Below are 17,559 nucleotides of genomic sequence, written 5' to 3'. Positions count from 1 at the left end.
AGGCACCAGGCCACATTTCTTAATCCATATTGTTTGGGATAATAGCCTGGTGCAGGCACCAGGCCTCATTTCATAATCCAAATCATTTGGGATAATAGTCTGGTGCAGGCACCAGACCTCGTTTCGTAATCCAAATCGTTTGGGACACTATTCTGGGGCAGGCACCAGACCTCATTTCATAATCCAAATCCCCTCCCACCGGCAGAGACACTTTTGCGTACTATGAGGGGCCCTGTGCCAGTGCCGTTGCCCATGAGTAGGCCCCCCACCTGCTCAAGGAACCTGCACTTTCATCTGCATCTTCCTCTTTGTCACCGTGTAAGGTGGTATAGTGTCACGCTCGCGCCTTGGCTGATTGGCGCGAGCCGGGGGGTTGTGGCCCCACTGTGTCACAGATCAGACTACCCTGGAAGGGGCATGACTACAACAGCTACCTCGGTCTTCACTGGAGCCTCTGATGGTGAGGTCAGGCTTGTGCGGCAGATAGCTGTCGGGTGCCGCTCCAGGGTAGTGTCTGGCTGTGGCTGCTGATCCCACTCAGGGACAAGTCACTTGGACAGAAGCTACAGACAAGCAGGCAGGTAGGCACGGCAGGCACGGCTGAGACACTGGGCATGCAGGCACGGCTTGGAGACACTGGGCAAGCAGGCACGGCTTGGAGACACTGGGCAAGCAGGCACGGCTTGGAGACACTGGGCACGCAGGAACGACTTGGAGACACTGCTCAAGCAGGCACGGCTTGGAGACACTGGGCAAGCAGGCACGGCTTGGAGACACTGGGCAAGCAGGCACGGCTTGGAGACACTGAGCAAGCAGGCACGGCTTGGAGGCACTGGGCAAGCAGGCACGGCTTGGAGGCACTGGGCAAGCAGGCATGGCTTGGAGACACTGGGCAAGCAGGCACGGCTTGGAGACACTGGGTAAGCAGGCACGGCTTGGAGACACTGGGCAAGCAGGCATGGCTTGGAGACAGAGCAGGCTGGCACGGCTTGAGACACAGGGCAGGGCAGGCGGGCACGGCCTGAGACCCAGAGCAGGCGGGCACGGCTTGAGACACAGGGCAGGTGGGCACAGCTTGAGACACAGGGCAGGCAGATGTGGTGTATGAAGGAACAGGTAGGGACCTGTTCACACAGCAGGAACAGGTACTGATACAGGCAGGAAGGGGTGGAGTATGAAGGAACAGGTTTGGACCTGTTCACACAGGAGGTGCAGGTATGGATACAGGCGGGAGTGCGGAGTAGGCAGAGCCACTGGAGTGTGGCGTATGCGGAGCTGCAGGAGTGCGGCGTAGGCGGAGCTTGCAAGAGTGCAAGGTAGGTGGAGCTTGCAAGAGTGCAAGGTAGGTGGAGCTTGCAAGAGTGCAAGATAGGTGGAGCTTGCAAGAGTGCAAGGCAGGCGGAGCTTGCAAGAGTGCAAGGCAGGCAGGTGCAAGGTAGGCGGAGCCTGTGCAAAACTGTCACGCTCGCACCTTGGCTGATTGGTGCGAGCCGGGGGGTTGTGGCCCCACTGTGCCACAGACCAGACTACCCTGGAAGGGGCGTGACTACAACAGCTACCTCGGTCTTCACTGGAGCCTCTGATGGTGAGGTCAGGCTTGTGTGGCAGATAGCTGTCGGGTGCCACTCCAGGGTAGTGTCTGGCTGTGGTTGCTGATCCCACTCAGGGACAAGTCACTTGGACAGAAGCTACAGATAAGCAGGCAGGTAGGCACGGCAGGCACGGCTGAGACACTGGGCATGCAGGCACGGCTTGGAGACACTGGGCAAGCAGGCATGGCTTGGAGACACTGGGCAAGCAGGCATGGCTTGGAGACACTGGGCAAGCAGGCACGGCTTGGAGGCACTGGGCAAGCAGGCACGGCTTGGAGGCACTGGGCAAGCAGGCATGGCTTGGAGACACTGGGCAAGCAGGCACAGCTTGGAGACACTGGGCAAGCAGGCACGGCTTGGAGACACAGGGCAGGGCAGGCAGGCACGGCCTGAGACACAGGGCAAGTTAATTAAATTCACTGCACACTCAAACAGACTTTATGCAAATAGGTGTTCATTTAATTACATGTGGGAGCCAAACAGGAATATAGCACACAGTGGAAGCGATATAAATAAAAGACGTTTTGGCTCAGCCCGAGCCTTTATCATATTTTCGCTTATTCCAATATTGGAGGTTTGTAAAGGGTACAGAAGGAGAGGAGAATCTCTCAAGAAGAAATGCCAAGATAAATGGCTGATGTGTGCTCACAGGCAGAGCTTGCAAGAGTGCAAGGTAGGCAGAGCTTGCAAGAGTGCAAGGTAGGCGGAGCTTGCAAGAGTGCAAGGTAGGCTTAGCTTGCAAGAGTGCAAGGAACAGACAGGGAGGACACAGGGAAAGACACAGCAGGGAAAGGAACCACAGACAAGGAGACTGACAGACAGACAGAGGTAAGACAGAGTTCAGACAGAGACACAGTACAAGACAAGGTACAGGGACCGAAGGATACAGGGACCAGGATATGCAGCCTCCTGGAGGGCAGACAAAGAATACAAAACAAGGCTAGAGTATTCCTCCAGAGAAGGAGATACACAGAGCAGGGCCTGGCTTCCTCAGCAGCAAATCACTGAGTATAGACATTGCACAGGCAAAGGTTAGTGGGTGTGGCGACCTTATATAGTAAAGGGCTCCATGTGATTGGTCGGGGACAGATTAGACTGCTGCACCCTGACTGCATAAGAAGCAGAGAGTTCAGATGCCGCCCCCTATACCCACAGTCAGGAAACATAGAATCATAGAATCGTAGAGTTGGAAGGGACCTCCTGGGCCATCTGGTCCAACCCCCTGCTCAAAGCAGGATTCGCTAAATCATCCCAGTCAGATGTCTGTCCAGCCTCTGTTTGAAGACTTCCAATGAAGGAGAACTCACTACTTCTCGTGTCAGCCTGTTCCACTCATTGATCACTCTAACTGTCAAAAAGTTTTTTCTAATATCTAATCTGTGTCTCCTCCCATTCAGTTTCATCCCATTGCTTCTAGTCTTTCCTTGTGCAAATGAGAATAAAGTTGATCCTTCTACAATGTGACAGCCCTTTAGATATTTGTAGACAGCTATTAAGTCTCCTCTCAGTCTTCTCTTTTGCAAACTAAACATTCCCAAATCCTGCAACCTTTCCTCATAAGACAGGGTTTGCAGACCGGTCACCATTCTGGTCGCTCTTTTCTGAACTTGCTCCAGTTTGTTGATGTCTTTTTTAAAATGTGGTGCCCAAAACTGGACACAATATTCCAGATGAGGTCTGACCAAAGAGAAGTAGAGGGAAATAATGACTTCACGTGATCTAGACTGTATGCTTCTGTTAATACATCCTAGAATTGAATTTGCCTTTTTTGCTGCTGCATCACACTGTTGACTCATATTCAGTCTGTGATCTATTAGTATACCCAAGTCTTTTTCACATGTGCTGTCACTTAGCCCTATTCCTCCCATTCTATATATGCTTTTTTCATTTTTATTGCCCAGATGTAGTACTTTGCATTTCTCCCTGTTAAAAACCATTCTGTAAGTTGCTGCCCACTTCTCCAGTTTATTTAAATCTTTTTGAATCCTCTCTCTCTCTTCTCTAGTATTAGCTATCCCTCCTAGCTTTGTGTCATCAGCAAATTTAATCAGTTTACCCTCAATTCCTTCATCTAAATCATTGATAAAGATGTTGAACAATACAGGGCCCAGGACAGAGCCCTGTGGTACCCCACTTGAGACATTCTTCCAACTGGATGTACAGCCATTTACGACCACTCTTTGGGTCAGATCACTAAGCCAGTTATGAATCCACCTAACAGTTGCCTTGTCCATTCCATACTTAGTCATTTTTTCAATAAGGATTGTATGAGAGACTTTGTCAAATGCTTTGCTGAAGTCAAGATATACTATATCTACAGCATTTCCTTGATCCACCCAATCAGTGATACCGTCATAGAAGGAAATTAAATTAGTCTGACATGACTTATTAGTTACAAATAGAGTTGAGCGATACCGTCCGATACTTCAAAATATCGGATCGGAATGGATCGGCCGATCTTTAAAAAAAGTATCGGTATCGCTGATGCCGATACCGGAAGTCCCATTCAAGTCTATGAGACTTCCGGTATTGGAATTGGAAAAACCCTTTCCTGCCCTTGTACAGCCTCTCGGGGGTCTGTACGGGCCTTCCGGGGGTCTCTGCCGGCCTGCCGGGGGGCTGTGCCGGCCTGCCGGTGGGCTGTGCGGACTGCCCGGGGTCTGTACCGGCCTGCCGGGGGGCTGTGCCGGCCTGCCGGGGGGCTGTGCACCCTGTGGGGGTCTGCACCGGCCTGCCGGGGGGCTGTGCCGGCCTGCCGGGGGGCTGCGCTGATGTCCGGGGGTCCGTGCAGGCATCGTCCGATAGGACTACAAGTCCCATCGGGCGATGCCTGCTACCATGACAGTGATTGACACATTAGCCAGTGATGGGACAGTAGTAGTCCCATCATCCGGCTAATGTGTTAAATGTAAAAAAAAAAAAAAAAAAAAAAAATACTACATGCATGCTACATACATACTGCATGCTACATACATAGTACATACATACTACATATATACTACATGCATGCTACATACATACTACATGCTACATATATACTACATGCATGCTACATACATACTACATACATACTACATGCATGCTACATACATACTACATGCTACATATATACTACATACATACTACATACATACTACATGCATGCTACATACATACTACATACATGCTACATACTACATACATGCTACATACATACTACATGCATGCTACATACATACTACATATATACTACATGCATGCTACATACATACTACATGCTACATATATACTACGTGCATGCTACATATATACTACATGCTACATATATACTACATGCATGCTACATATATACTACATGCTACATACATACTACATACATACTACATGCTACATACATACTACATGCATGCTACATACAATACATTCATACAATACATACATAGACATACAGTACATATAACATAGAGTAACATACTTACCAATACTTGTCACATTGTTCCCCGAAGCCATTGTCTTTTACGGAATAAATATTAACATAACAAACCACAAAAATACTCACCCATGATCCGAAGCAGTCCACGAGTGTGTCCCACGACGATCTTGGGTAGAGAACTGCAGCATCAGCTGATGCTGCCGCTCTCTACGGGCTGCAGGAATCCAATGACGGAAGGTAGGTATCCTTCCGCACTGTATTCCTCCGCCACTTAAAAAAAAAAAGTCCCTAGTCTCACTTTATGGTAAAAGCTGTGTGGGAATTTCCCACACAGCTTTTACCATAAAGTGAGACTAGGGACTTTTTTTTTTTTAAGTGGCGGAGGAATACAGTGCGGAAGGATACCTACCTTCCGTCATTGGATTCCTGCAGCCCGTAGAGAGCGGCAGCATCAGCTGATGCTGCAGTTCTCTACCCAAGATCGTCGTGGGACACACTCGTGGACTGCTTCGGATCATGGGTGAGTATTTTTGTGGTTTGTTATGTTAATATTTATTCCGTAAAAGACAATGGCTTCGGGGAACAATGTGACAAGTATTGGTAAGTATGTTACTCTATGTTATATGTACTGTATGTCTATGTATGTATTGTATGAATGTATTGTATGTAGCATGCATGTAGTATGTATGTAGTATGTATGTAGCATGTATGTAGTATGTATGTAGCATGTAGCATGTATGTAGCATGCATGTAGTATATATGTAGTATGTATGTAGTATGTATGTAGCATGTATGTAGCATGCATGTAGTATATATGTAGTATGTATGTAGCATGTAGTATGTATGTAGCATGCATGTAGTATATATGTAGTATGTATGTAGCATGTAGTATGTATGTAGCATGCATGTAGTATATATGTAGTATGTATGTAGCATGCATATAGTATGTATGTAGTATGTATGTAGCATGTAGTATGTATGTAGCATGCATGTAGTATGTATGTTGCATGCATGTAGTATGTATGTAGTATGTATGTAGCATGTAGTCTGCATGTAGCATGTAGTATGTATGTAGCATGCATGTAGTAAATATGTGGTATGTATGTAGCATGTAGTATGTATGTGGCATGCATGTAGCATGTAGTATGTATGTAGTATGTATGTAGTATGTATGTAGCATGTAGTATGTATGTAGCATGCATGTAGTATATATGTGGTATGTATGTAGCATGTAGTATGTATGTGGCATGCATGTAGCATGTAGTATGTATGTAGTATGTATGTAGCATGTAGTATGTATGTAGCATGCATGTAGCATGTAGTATGTATGTAGCATGCATGTAGTATATATGTAGTATGTATGTAGCATGTAGTATGTATGTAGCATGCATGTAGTATGTATGTAGTATGTATGTAGCATGTAGTATGTATGTAGCATGCATGTAGTATATATGTAGTATGTATGTAGCATGTAGTATGTATGTAGCATGCATGTAGTATGTATGTAGCATGCATGTTGTATGTATGTAGTATGTATGTAGCATGTAGTATGTATGTAGCATGCATGTAGCATGTAGTATGTATTTAGCATGCATGTAGTATACACTCACTGGCCACTTTATTAGGTACACCTGTCCAACTGTGTGTTAAGACTTAATTTCTAATCAGCCAATCACATGGCGGCAACTCAGTGCATTTAGGCATGTAGACATGGTCAAGACAATCTCCTGCAGTTCAAACCGAGCATCAGTATGGGGAAGAAAGGTGATTTGAGTGCCTTTGAACGTGGCATGATTGTTGGTGCCAGAAGGGCTGGTCTGAGAATTTCAGAAACTGCTGATCTACTGGGATTTTCACGCACAACCATCTCTAGGGTTTACAGAGAATGGTCCGAAAAAGAAAAAAAATCCAGTGAGCGGCAGTTCTGTGGCCGGAAATGCCATGTTGATGCCAGAGGTCAGAGGAGAATGGGCAGACTGGTTCGAGCTGATAGAAAGGCAACAGTGACTCAAATTGCCACCCGTTACAACCAAGGTAGGCAGAAGAGCATCTCTGAACGCACAGTGCGTCGAACTTTGAGGCAGATGGGCTACAGCAGCAGAAGACCACACTGGGTACCACTCCTCTCAGCTAAGAACAGGAAACTGAGGCTAAAATTTGCACAAGCTCATCGAAATTGGACAGTAGAAGATTGGAAAAACGTTGCCTGGTCTGATGAGTCTCGATTTCTGCTGCGACATTCGGATGGTAGGGTCAGAATTTGGCGTAAACAACATGAAAGCATGGATCCATCCTGCCTTGTATCAACGGTTCAGGCTGGTGGTGGTGGTGTCATGGTGTGGGGAATTTTTTCTGGGCACTCTTTGGGCCCCTTGGTACCAATTGAGCATCGTTGCAACGCCACAGCCTACCTGAGTATTGTTGCTGACCATGTCCATCCCTTTATGACCACAATGTACCCAACATCTGATGGCTACTTTCAGCAGGATAATGCGCCATGTCATAAAGCTCGAATCATCTCAGATTGGTTTCTTGAACATGACAATGAGTTTACTGTACTCAAATGGCCTCCTCAGTCACCAGATCTCAATCCAATAGAGCATCTTTGGGATGTGGTGGAACGGGAGATTCGCATCAGGGATGTGCAGCCGACAAATCTGCGCCAACTGTGTGATGCCATCATGTCAATATGGTCCAAAATCTCTGAGGAATGCTTCCAGCACCTTGTTGAATCTCTGCCACGAAGAATTGAGGCAGTTCTGAAGGCAAAAGGGGGTCCAACCCCTTACTAGCATGGTGTACCTAATAAAGTGGCCAGTGAGTGTATATGTGGTATGTATGTAGCATGCATGTAGTATGTATGTAGTATGTATGTAGTATTATTTTTTTTTTTAACATTTAACACATTAGCCGGATGATGGGACTACTACTGTCCCATCATTGGCTAATGTGTCAATCACTGTCATGGTAGCAGGCATCGCCCGATGGGACTTGTAGTCCCATCAGACGATGCCTGCACAGAGCCCCGGACATCAGCACAGCCCCCCGGCAGGCCGGCACAGCCCCCCGGCAGGCCGGTACAGACCCCCACAGGGTGCACAGCCCCCCGGCAGGCCGGCACAGCCCCCCGGCAGGCCGGTACAGACCCCGGGCAGTAAACACAGCCCCCCGGCAGGCCGGCACAGCCTCCCGGCAGGCCGCTACATACCCCCCGGAAGGCCCGAAATGACGGCGCATCATGATGCGCACACACCGCGCATCATGATGACGTCATTTCGGCTGTCAATCAACTTTGAACTTCCGATTCCGATGCCGATGCCCGATATTGAAAAAATATCGGATGTCGGTATCGGAATTCCGATACAGCAAGTATCGGCCGATACCCGATACTTGCGGTATCGGAATGCTCAACTCTAGTTACAAACCCATGCTGACTCTGTATAATCACTTCATTCTTATCCAGGTATTGACATACATGTTGTTTAATAATTTGTTCAAAGATCTTTCCTGGTATAGAAGTCAGACTCACCGGCCTATAGTTGCCTGGGTCCACCTTCTTCCCCTTTTTGAAGATAGGAACAGCATTTGCTCTTCTCCAGTCTTCTGGCACTTCTCTTGTTCTCCAAGAATTTTCAAAGATTATGGAGAGGGGTTCAAAAATTTCTTCTGCTATCTCCTTCAGTACTCTGGGGTGTAATTCATCTGGACCTGGAGACTTGGATTCATTTAGGTTAGCTAAGTGTTTCCTCACTATCTTTCTGTTTATAGATATCCTGGATTCTTCTATTCCCTTAATAGGACAGTGAATAACAGTTGATGTTACATTTCCTTTCTGAGAGAAAACAGATGCAAAATAGGAATTTAAAAGTTCAGCCTTCTCAACATCCTGTCTTACCATTTCATCATTTTCATCCTGTAAAAATCCTATAGCATCTTTGACTTTTCTTTTACTTTTGACATATCCCCAAAATCCTTTATTATTGCTTTTGACATCTCTTGCAAGCCTCAATTCATTTTCAGCTTTAGCTAATCTGATTTGTGCCCTGCAGGTTCTGCAGACAGCATTATATTCTTCTTTAGATATGCCTCCCTCTTTCCATTTTATGGAGCGCAAGCAGGAAAACAAGAGGCATAGTGCATGACAGAAATCACCACATGAACTGGAGCAGTGAGTAAGTTGGTGTGCGTGGATGGGAGGCCATGCAGTGAGGCCAGAAGGGTTGTTACATATAGTATGCGGGAAGGGGGACCTGAGTTTCATCAGGGTCAGATTCTGGCTGTGTAGAGTGCGAGGGGAATGTAGTGGTCTGAGTCAATGTACCACCATAATCATCTAGCAGTGGCTGGGCATCAGTGCACTTGTGGCGCCCCCAGGAGTACGGACACCACAGTGGCATTACCTTCCTCCTAGGGAGTGTGATGTCATTCTTGGGAGCAATGAAGGATCTCTCTAGCAGTTAAACCAACACACAACACAGTTCCTACTCCAGGCCAGCAGAGAGAGCTCTGAACCTGACTGCTGAGGAGCTGCTCTCTGTGGTCGGGAGGAGGGAAGTTAGGGAGATCTGTGAAGGGAAGGGGAAGTGTGTGGATGTGAGAAGGGGAGCTGGAGGATGAGCAGAGTTAAGGCTCACTCCTAGCTGGAGCGCATGGTCTGGATTCCGGTCTCTGAGTTTGTAGGGACACTGACGGTCCAGCAGCAGAAGCCGGAGGAAGTAGCAGGTGTAAATGCTCTGTTCCCAACTAAGGCTCTGAGGCCCCAGCAGCGACTTGTGTGAGCCAGAAGGAAAAGGCTATGGCTGCCAGCCATACGAGAAAGTTTCAAAAGAGAGTCAACAGGGGGAACTTCAGTGAACTCAGTACTGCGAGTACCTCAGATAAGCGCTAGAACGGAGGCCACACTACCGATCTGCAGAGACAGAATTCCTAATTTGCTTCCAGGCTGACCAATTCCTTCTCCATCTGTACTCTGAGTCCTGTCCGGCACTTACCAAGTACAGGTAAAGGAACTGCACGACTGTGTCTGTCATCTTTCTCCTGCGCCTGGCGCACGGCTCTGCTACATCCTGCACTGCATACCATCTACCAACTCTTTCATCTGCCCTGCGACTACGGCCCTACTTGTGCAGGGCTTCTACATCTTAGCTGCACCACAACATCTGTCCCAGAGAAGCGACACTGCAGCACTGGTCAATCTGATCAGAAACCACAGGTGGCGTCACATATTATTCACCTATAAACGTTATTCACACCTTTGCATGGACACCCAGGCCCACGGACCGGGTCACCACCACTGTGACACATCCCTCTGAGACACCAGGCCGGTAACAATTAACCCCACTTCCCTGGCTGGCCACCCACACTCCATGTCAGATTCATCTTGGACTGGGGAATTCACGATTTGACTTGATAACCCAGGAATGGTATGTGGGAAAGAGCTACATGGACTAATGTGAAGTGTGACCTGCTGCATCATTCACTTTTGGTGGGGGTGAAGGACACAAGGAAAGGGGTTCTTCCTGACCAGGAGCCAGCACTTGACGACTCAGTGCTTGCATTTTTTGAAACTTCAGAAGAGGAGGGCATATTTGTTGGAGTCTGTTTCGGCAATGTAAGCCAAAACCAGTTCCTGATGCTCCGGCTTTAAAAGCGGTTAACCTACTCCCAGAAAAGGTAGCCTTCCAGGCGTTCCGGAGCCAGACCATGATGCAGGCTCAACACCTCCTGTCTTAGCTGCTATTGTGCTTTTGCCACTACCAGCAGATGCACCACCACCATCAGTATCAGCTGGTCCCCCCACGCCCACGTCGCGGCCTCTTCCACCATACTTCCAAATTTTGGAGAAAATGTACCCAATATAACATCAGATATATGGTACTGTATCAGAAGCGTACAGCTCTATACAGTCAAAGGATAAATGTCAATCTCCCTATATATTTCATGAGCCACACAGAGACGCTCACAGGCTCAGTATGGATTAGACAAGAATATAAAAAGTAGAAAAAGGGTACAGTATCATCAGATACCAGGTATATATATATAGTATAGTTTAAACATTCTAAATCTCCATATATATTTCTGGAGGCAGACACAGACGCTCTCAGGCTCAGTATGGATTACAACACAATATAAAAAGCCGTAAAACGGTAATAGATCTGAAACGTTCAGCTGTACACAGTGTAGGAGTCATTGTCAATCTCAGTATTTATTTCCACAGTCAGAAACAGACTCTCTCTTGGTCAGTTTGGATTAGACCAGAATATAAAAAGCTGTAAATGGGTAATGTATCACAAGCATAGAGCTGTATACAGTGTTGAGGTAATTTTTAAATGTACATTTAAATTGCAGGAGTAACCCACAGACTCTCACATGCTCAGGATGGATCACACCACAATATAAAAAGAAGATCCGCAAGAAATAATCACACATGTGGGCCAATGTTCCAGGTGTCAATGATACACTTAGAGTGGTGGGTGGAGGAGGACTTCCTGGTAGAAAGGGTACAGTATCACCAGATACCAGGTATATATAGCATAGTTTAAACATTAAAAATGTACATCTATATATCAGGAGTAATGTTGAGCCACCCCGCTAGTGTTTGAGTTCGGTTCGGTTCGTCGAACAGAAGGCAAGTTCGTCGAACGTTCGATGAACACCGTCGAGCCCCATTGAAAACAATGGCAGGCAAACACAAACACATACAAACACATAGAAAGCAATTACAAAACACCTTTAAAGGTGTCCCAAAGCAGACACAATGCTCAGAAGACAAAAATAACATATGGAAAAGGGCAACTACATATAGAAAAGAGGTGGAGGAGTAAAAGGAGGAGGAAGAGGAGACACAGATATAGGAATTATAAAGTCAGGAAAGGCTGGACTAAAAATCTAAAATATAAAAAAGTATAAAATTCTAAAATCGAAGACGATCATATACCGTTGGACTTCCCACCATAAATTATGCCAGCTGCCGATTGGGCGGCGTTATTCCCACGACCCTCCGAACAGCGTCCATGAAGGCAAAGTGTTTGGTTTCCGGGGGCAGTATGGTTGCAAAGCTGAACCTTAAAGAAATGTCCAGAAGGGCACCACCAGGCGTGGAGGCTGCGGCTTAATTGGACTCCACACGGGCAACTTCAACCATGCCAGCTAAGGAAAAGATGGACAGATTGCAAGCTTTGTCAATTCTGTGGGTGGTGGTGCATGGCCGTTTTTAGTTGTGCTAGTGATTTGTCAGCTTAATTCCATTAACAAACGAGACACCGGCATGACCCTGCGGTCCGCGTCCAGCTTACTAGAGGGACACGCGAGGCTCTGGCACGCGAGATCGAGCAATAACAGGTCTGTCATGCCCTTACATGTCCGGGGCTGCATGCGCGCCACACTGAAAGGACCAGCGTATGTCGCTTACAGGTGCGGATAGCCCGCTGAACCCCGTTAGTGATGGTGATCTGGGATTCCAATTCTTCCCCGCAAACGAGGATTTCCCAGTAAGTGCAGGTCAACCGGAATTCCGGAATTAGGCCTAACCGGCATTCCAGAAAGAATGTGAAAAAGTAATTGTCCAAACAACAGGTGCTGTAGCTTGCTTAACAGCTGGGCTCCTCTGCTGAGTAACACGCAGTTCTTACATAAACTGGCGGCATGGCTTGGTTCACGGGTGGGCAACTCTGCTGAGTAGCAGACAGTGCTTACATAAACAGGCAGCATAGCTAGGTTCATGGGTGGGATCCTCTGCTGAGCAGTAGACACAGGTACTAGGCCCAAAGTATTGACTGGGCTAAATGGAGTTAAATATATGGTTCTTACATAAACAGGCGGCACAGCTTGGTTCACGTGTGGGCTCCTCTGCTAAGTAGCAGACACAGTTACTAGGCCCAAAGTATTAACTGGGCTAAATGCAGTCAAAAACTGGTTCTTTCATAAACAGTCTGCATAGCTTGGTTCATGGGTGGGCTCCTCTGCTGAGTAGTAGACAGTGATACAAGGTCCAAAAGTATTTTCTGGATAAGATGCAGTAAAAAATTATTAGAAACACACACGGTGTAGCTCCTTGACAGGTGCACTACAGCGCTGGCTAGCAGACACCGCTACTATGCCCCGAAACTGTCTATTAACATTTAAAACCATTATTAATGTGAAAATAAGTTTACGCTTTTGGTGAACGAACCATTCTCGAACGGAACCTCTAACAGCCGAATTTTAAGCAAAGTGTTCGAGTTCGACGAACGGCTCGAACACCGTCCAAAACAGCTCGAATTTGAACTTGGCGAACAGGTCGACTCGAACACCGCTCATCTCTAATCAGGAGGAAGACTCAGACGGTCTCAGGCCCAGTATGGATTCAACAAGATTGTAGAAAGTTGAGAAAGGGTACAGTATCACTGGATACCTGGTATATATAGCATAGCTTAAACATTAAAAATCTCCGTGTATATTTCCATAGTCCGACAAAGACACCCACAGCCTCAGTATGGATTAGACAAGAATCTAAAAAGTAGAAAAAGGGTAATGTATTCGAAGTGTACACCAGTATACACTGTTGGGGTATTTTTCAATCTTCATATATATTTCAGTCTCAGTAAGACAGTCCAGACTCTCCGCAAGAGGAAACGAGATGGATACAAGTACAGACGGAAAGTCGAGTGGAATCACGGGAAAAACTCCCGGGAGAATTCTCAGAGGCGATGCTGACCCTCAATTACTTTGTCTGTGGAGACAGCGAAAACAGTTCTAGTGAAGAAAGGTTTGCTGTATCGCAGTACCGTGGATCCCATCACCGTTACTCATCTCCATCAAATTGTGATCACAGGGAGAGATGTAGACATTGTCCTCACTGCCTATCATGATCTGTCAGGTCACTTTGGAGTGCAAAAGACAGAAGCCACAGGCCGTAGGCGATTCTATTGGATTGGCATGAGAGGACACATTTAAAAATGTGGGCAGGAATGTCACACGTCTGTGAGTCGGAAAATCGTGATAGCTGATGATAAACCACCACTGCATCTCATTGTGAGTCGACGTCCATAACAAATGGAAGCCATTGATCATCTGAAGATAGAGCCCAGCAGGATGGGGCATAGCTACGTCTTAACCATCATCTATCAATTCACCAAATTTATATTGGCAGTCCCAGTGAAGGATTTAACAGCCCAGATTACACAGCGGTGGAGCAGGGAGAGGTAAGTATTGCAAGTGCTGGGGCCCTGAGCAAGCAGGGGGGGCCCACTCGTGGGCAGCGGTACTGGCACAGGGCCCCTCATAGTACGCCGGTGTGTCTGACGGCGGGTGTGCACCCCCACCATCAGAGACACTTGATTGTACTATGAGGGACCGTGTGCCAGTGCCGTCGCCTAAGAATGGGCCCACCCACCTATCCAGGGCAACGGCACTCGCACAGGTGCGTGCGCCAGGTGGTGACCCCGGCCCTGGTGGGGGATGCAGCCCAGTTAGGGAGGTTGAAAAAATGGCATATGTTGATGTTAGACATTCAGCAGCTGAAAATGGAGGAATTCGAAAAGTCCGAGGAAGAGGAGGACAAAAGCGATCCATTTTTCGGGCAACCTACGTGTCAGCAGGGGAAGGTGGGACAAAATCCTTTGAAACCCATGCAAGGTTCATTTTAATGAAGGTTAGATCATCGACATTTTGGGTCGACAGACGGGTCCTTTTTTCTGGCAGGATTGATCCAGCATCACTGAAGCCTCTTTCGGATAGCACACTAGCAGCAGGGCAAGCGATCTCCTGTAAGGCATATTGTGCCAATTCAGGCCAGGTGTCCAGGTTACAGGCCCAATAGTCAAAGGGGAAGGACCTGTGAGGGAGAACATCGATATGAGAGAAGAAGTAGTTTGTAACCATAGTTGACAACTGCTGTCTCCTGTCACTTTCAATCAATGCAGTATTACCAGTCGTGTGAGCGGTACTTGAAAAATCAGTCCACAATATGGTCATGAAACCCCTGTGTCCAACGCCACTTCGGCTGTGTGGACCACGAACACCTCTTCCATGTTGCCCCCTATGGCTAGTGGGAGAACCATCACCGCCGCTGTGTGCTGGGAATGCCTCAAACAAACGGATTACCAGAGTTGCTTGTTTGTTAGCCAGTATTAGCTCTAGGTTCTCCTGTGGCATGATGTTTTGGAATTTGCCTTTATAGCGTGGATCCAGGATGCTGGTCAACCAGTAGTCGTCATCGTTCATCATTTTGGCAATGCGGGGGTCCCTTTTTAGGATCTCCAAGGCATAATCACACATGTGGGCCAATGTTCCAGGTGTCAAAGATGCACTGCGAGTGCTGGGTGGAGGAGCACTTTCTGGCAAATTAACATCCCTCCAGTCACGCACAAACCCTGTACCTGACCTTGCCACACGAACATTTTCTCTTGCCCCCTGAGAAGCATCCTCCTCCCCTAAATAATCATCCCCATCATCCTCTTCTTCCTCCACCTCGTCCAGGAGAGTTCCCTGAGCAGACAATGGCTGACTGTCATCAAGGCTTCCCTCCTCCTCTTCCTCCTCGGCTGCAGACGCCTGCTCCTTAATGTGCGTCAAAGCTTGCATGAGCAGACGCATAAGTGGGATGCTCATGCTTATGATGGCGTCGTCTGCGCTTACCAGTGTGTGCATTCCTCAAAACACTGAAGGACTTTACAGAGGTCTTTCAGCTTCGACCACTGCACACCAGACAACTCCATGTCTGCCTTCAAACTGCCTGCCCGTGTATCCTTCCACAAATGCATTACAGCCTGCCTCTGTTCGCACAGCCTCTCAACCATGTGCAGGGTGGAGTTCCACCTTGCTGCAACGTCGATAATTAGGCGGTGCTTGGGAAGGTGGAGCAATCGCTGCAGCTTCTGCATACGACTGGAGTGTATGGGCGACCGGCAGATGTGCGAGCACAGTCTTCGCACCTTATGGAGCAGAGCTGTTAACTCCGGATAATTATTGAGGAAGCACTGCACCACCAGGTTCAAGGTGTGAGCCAGGCAAGGTATGTGTCTGAGTTTTGAAAGGGCTATGGGTGCCACAAAATTCCAGCCGTTATCACTAACTACCTTGCCTGCCTCAAGATGTAGACTGCCATTCACGGTCACGTGTGTCTGGACGCAGCGAGTACCGCAAGGTGAACCCATGACACGCGTGACCCTGGATACACCGCCTCCAGTAGGGAGAATTTAAATAATAACTGGCTCAAGATGTAGACTGCCCAGCCATGACTCAGTTTGTCGCTGCAAGCAGTCGGCCAGTACCTCCGCGGTGTGTCTGTTGTCGCCCAAACACATCATCTTCAACACAGCCTGCTGATGCTTACCACTAGCTGTTCGATAGTGGGACACCTCGTGTGCAACACTGCCAGCTGCGGACGGAGTGCTCGTGCGACTGCGCTCTGTGGACGAGCTTTCGCTTCTGGAGGAGGAGGAGGGTCGAACGCCTACAGCCAACTGTTTCCTATACCGTGCGCTAGGCAGCACTGTCCCACCGCCGCTGTCCCCTGTTGACCTTGCATCCACCACATTAACCCAGTGTGCAGTGATGGACACGTAACGGCCCTGGCCATGCCTACGGGACCATGCATCTGTTGTGAGGTGCACCTTTCCACTCACTGATTGCTTGAGTGCATGGACAATGCGGTCTTTCACATGCAGGTGGAGGGCTGAGATAGATTTTTGAGAAAAGAAATGCCGACTGGGTAGGTCATAGCGTGGTACTGCGTAGGCCATGAGATCGCGGAAAGCTTCGCTTTCAACCAACTGGTAGGGCATCATCTCTAACGAGATTAGTTTGGCAATGTGGGCGTTCAAACACAGTGTACGCAGATGAGAGGATGAGTACTTTCTTGTCCTACGCAGAGTCTCTGGTAGGGTGTGCTGGACTTGAGAGCTGCATATGGTGGAACTAGCGGTGGACATGGCGGACTGAGAGAGGGTTGGTGATGGTGATGGTGTTGGTGGTCTTGCTGATGGCCTAGATTCAGTCTTTCGTAGCAACAACATTGTGATTGTGCTTTGGCCTTGCGACGACACCTCAACATTTGCTGCTGGTGGTGTGCTAACCGGTGGGCTTACAGAGGGGGAAGCAATGTAGCATTGCTGACTACCTTCATTCGGAGCAGGTGCACATGTGGTACGTGAGGTTTGGCAGTCCGTCCACGCTTGCAAGTGCATGGTGTTTAAATGTCTAAGCATGCAACTGGTATTCAAATTTCTCAGATTTTTCCCTCGGCTAAAGGTCTTTGCGCACTTCTTACAGATAACCTTTGCCTGACCATTAGGATTTTGTTCAAAAAAGTGCCACACTGCACTCTTCCTACTATGTAAGACATTTTGAGGCCTTGCATGCTGTGCTAATTTGACCGTCTGGCCAAGCTGTCCTGCAACTCTTTGGGTTTTGGTAAACCGTTTTTGGACTGCTACGGGCCTGCCAGATAACAGCTGTTGCGATGTCGATGCCTGCTGCGGATCCTCCTCCTTCTCTTCTGAGCTATTGGCAGCGGCACCCTCTTCCCCCAATGGATGCCAATCTGGGTCAACAACTGGGTCATCCATCACCTCC

Source organism: Dendrobates tinctorius, unplaced genomic scaffold (genome assembly GCF_039654945.1).
Source record: "Dendrobates tinctorius isolate UK_male_01 unplaced genomic scaffold, ASM3965494v1 ptg000162l, whole genome shotgun sequence".
NCBI lineage: Eukaryota > Metazoa > Chordata > Amphibia > Anura > Dendrobatidae > Dendrobates > Dendrobates tinctorius.
The sequence above is the reverse complement of the archived record's forward strand: the minus strand, read 5'-3'. Positions refer to the sequence as shown.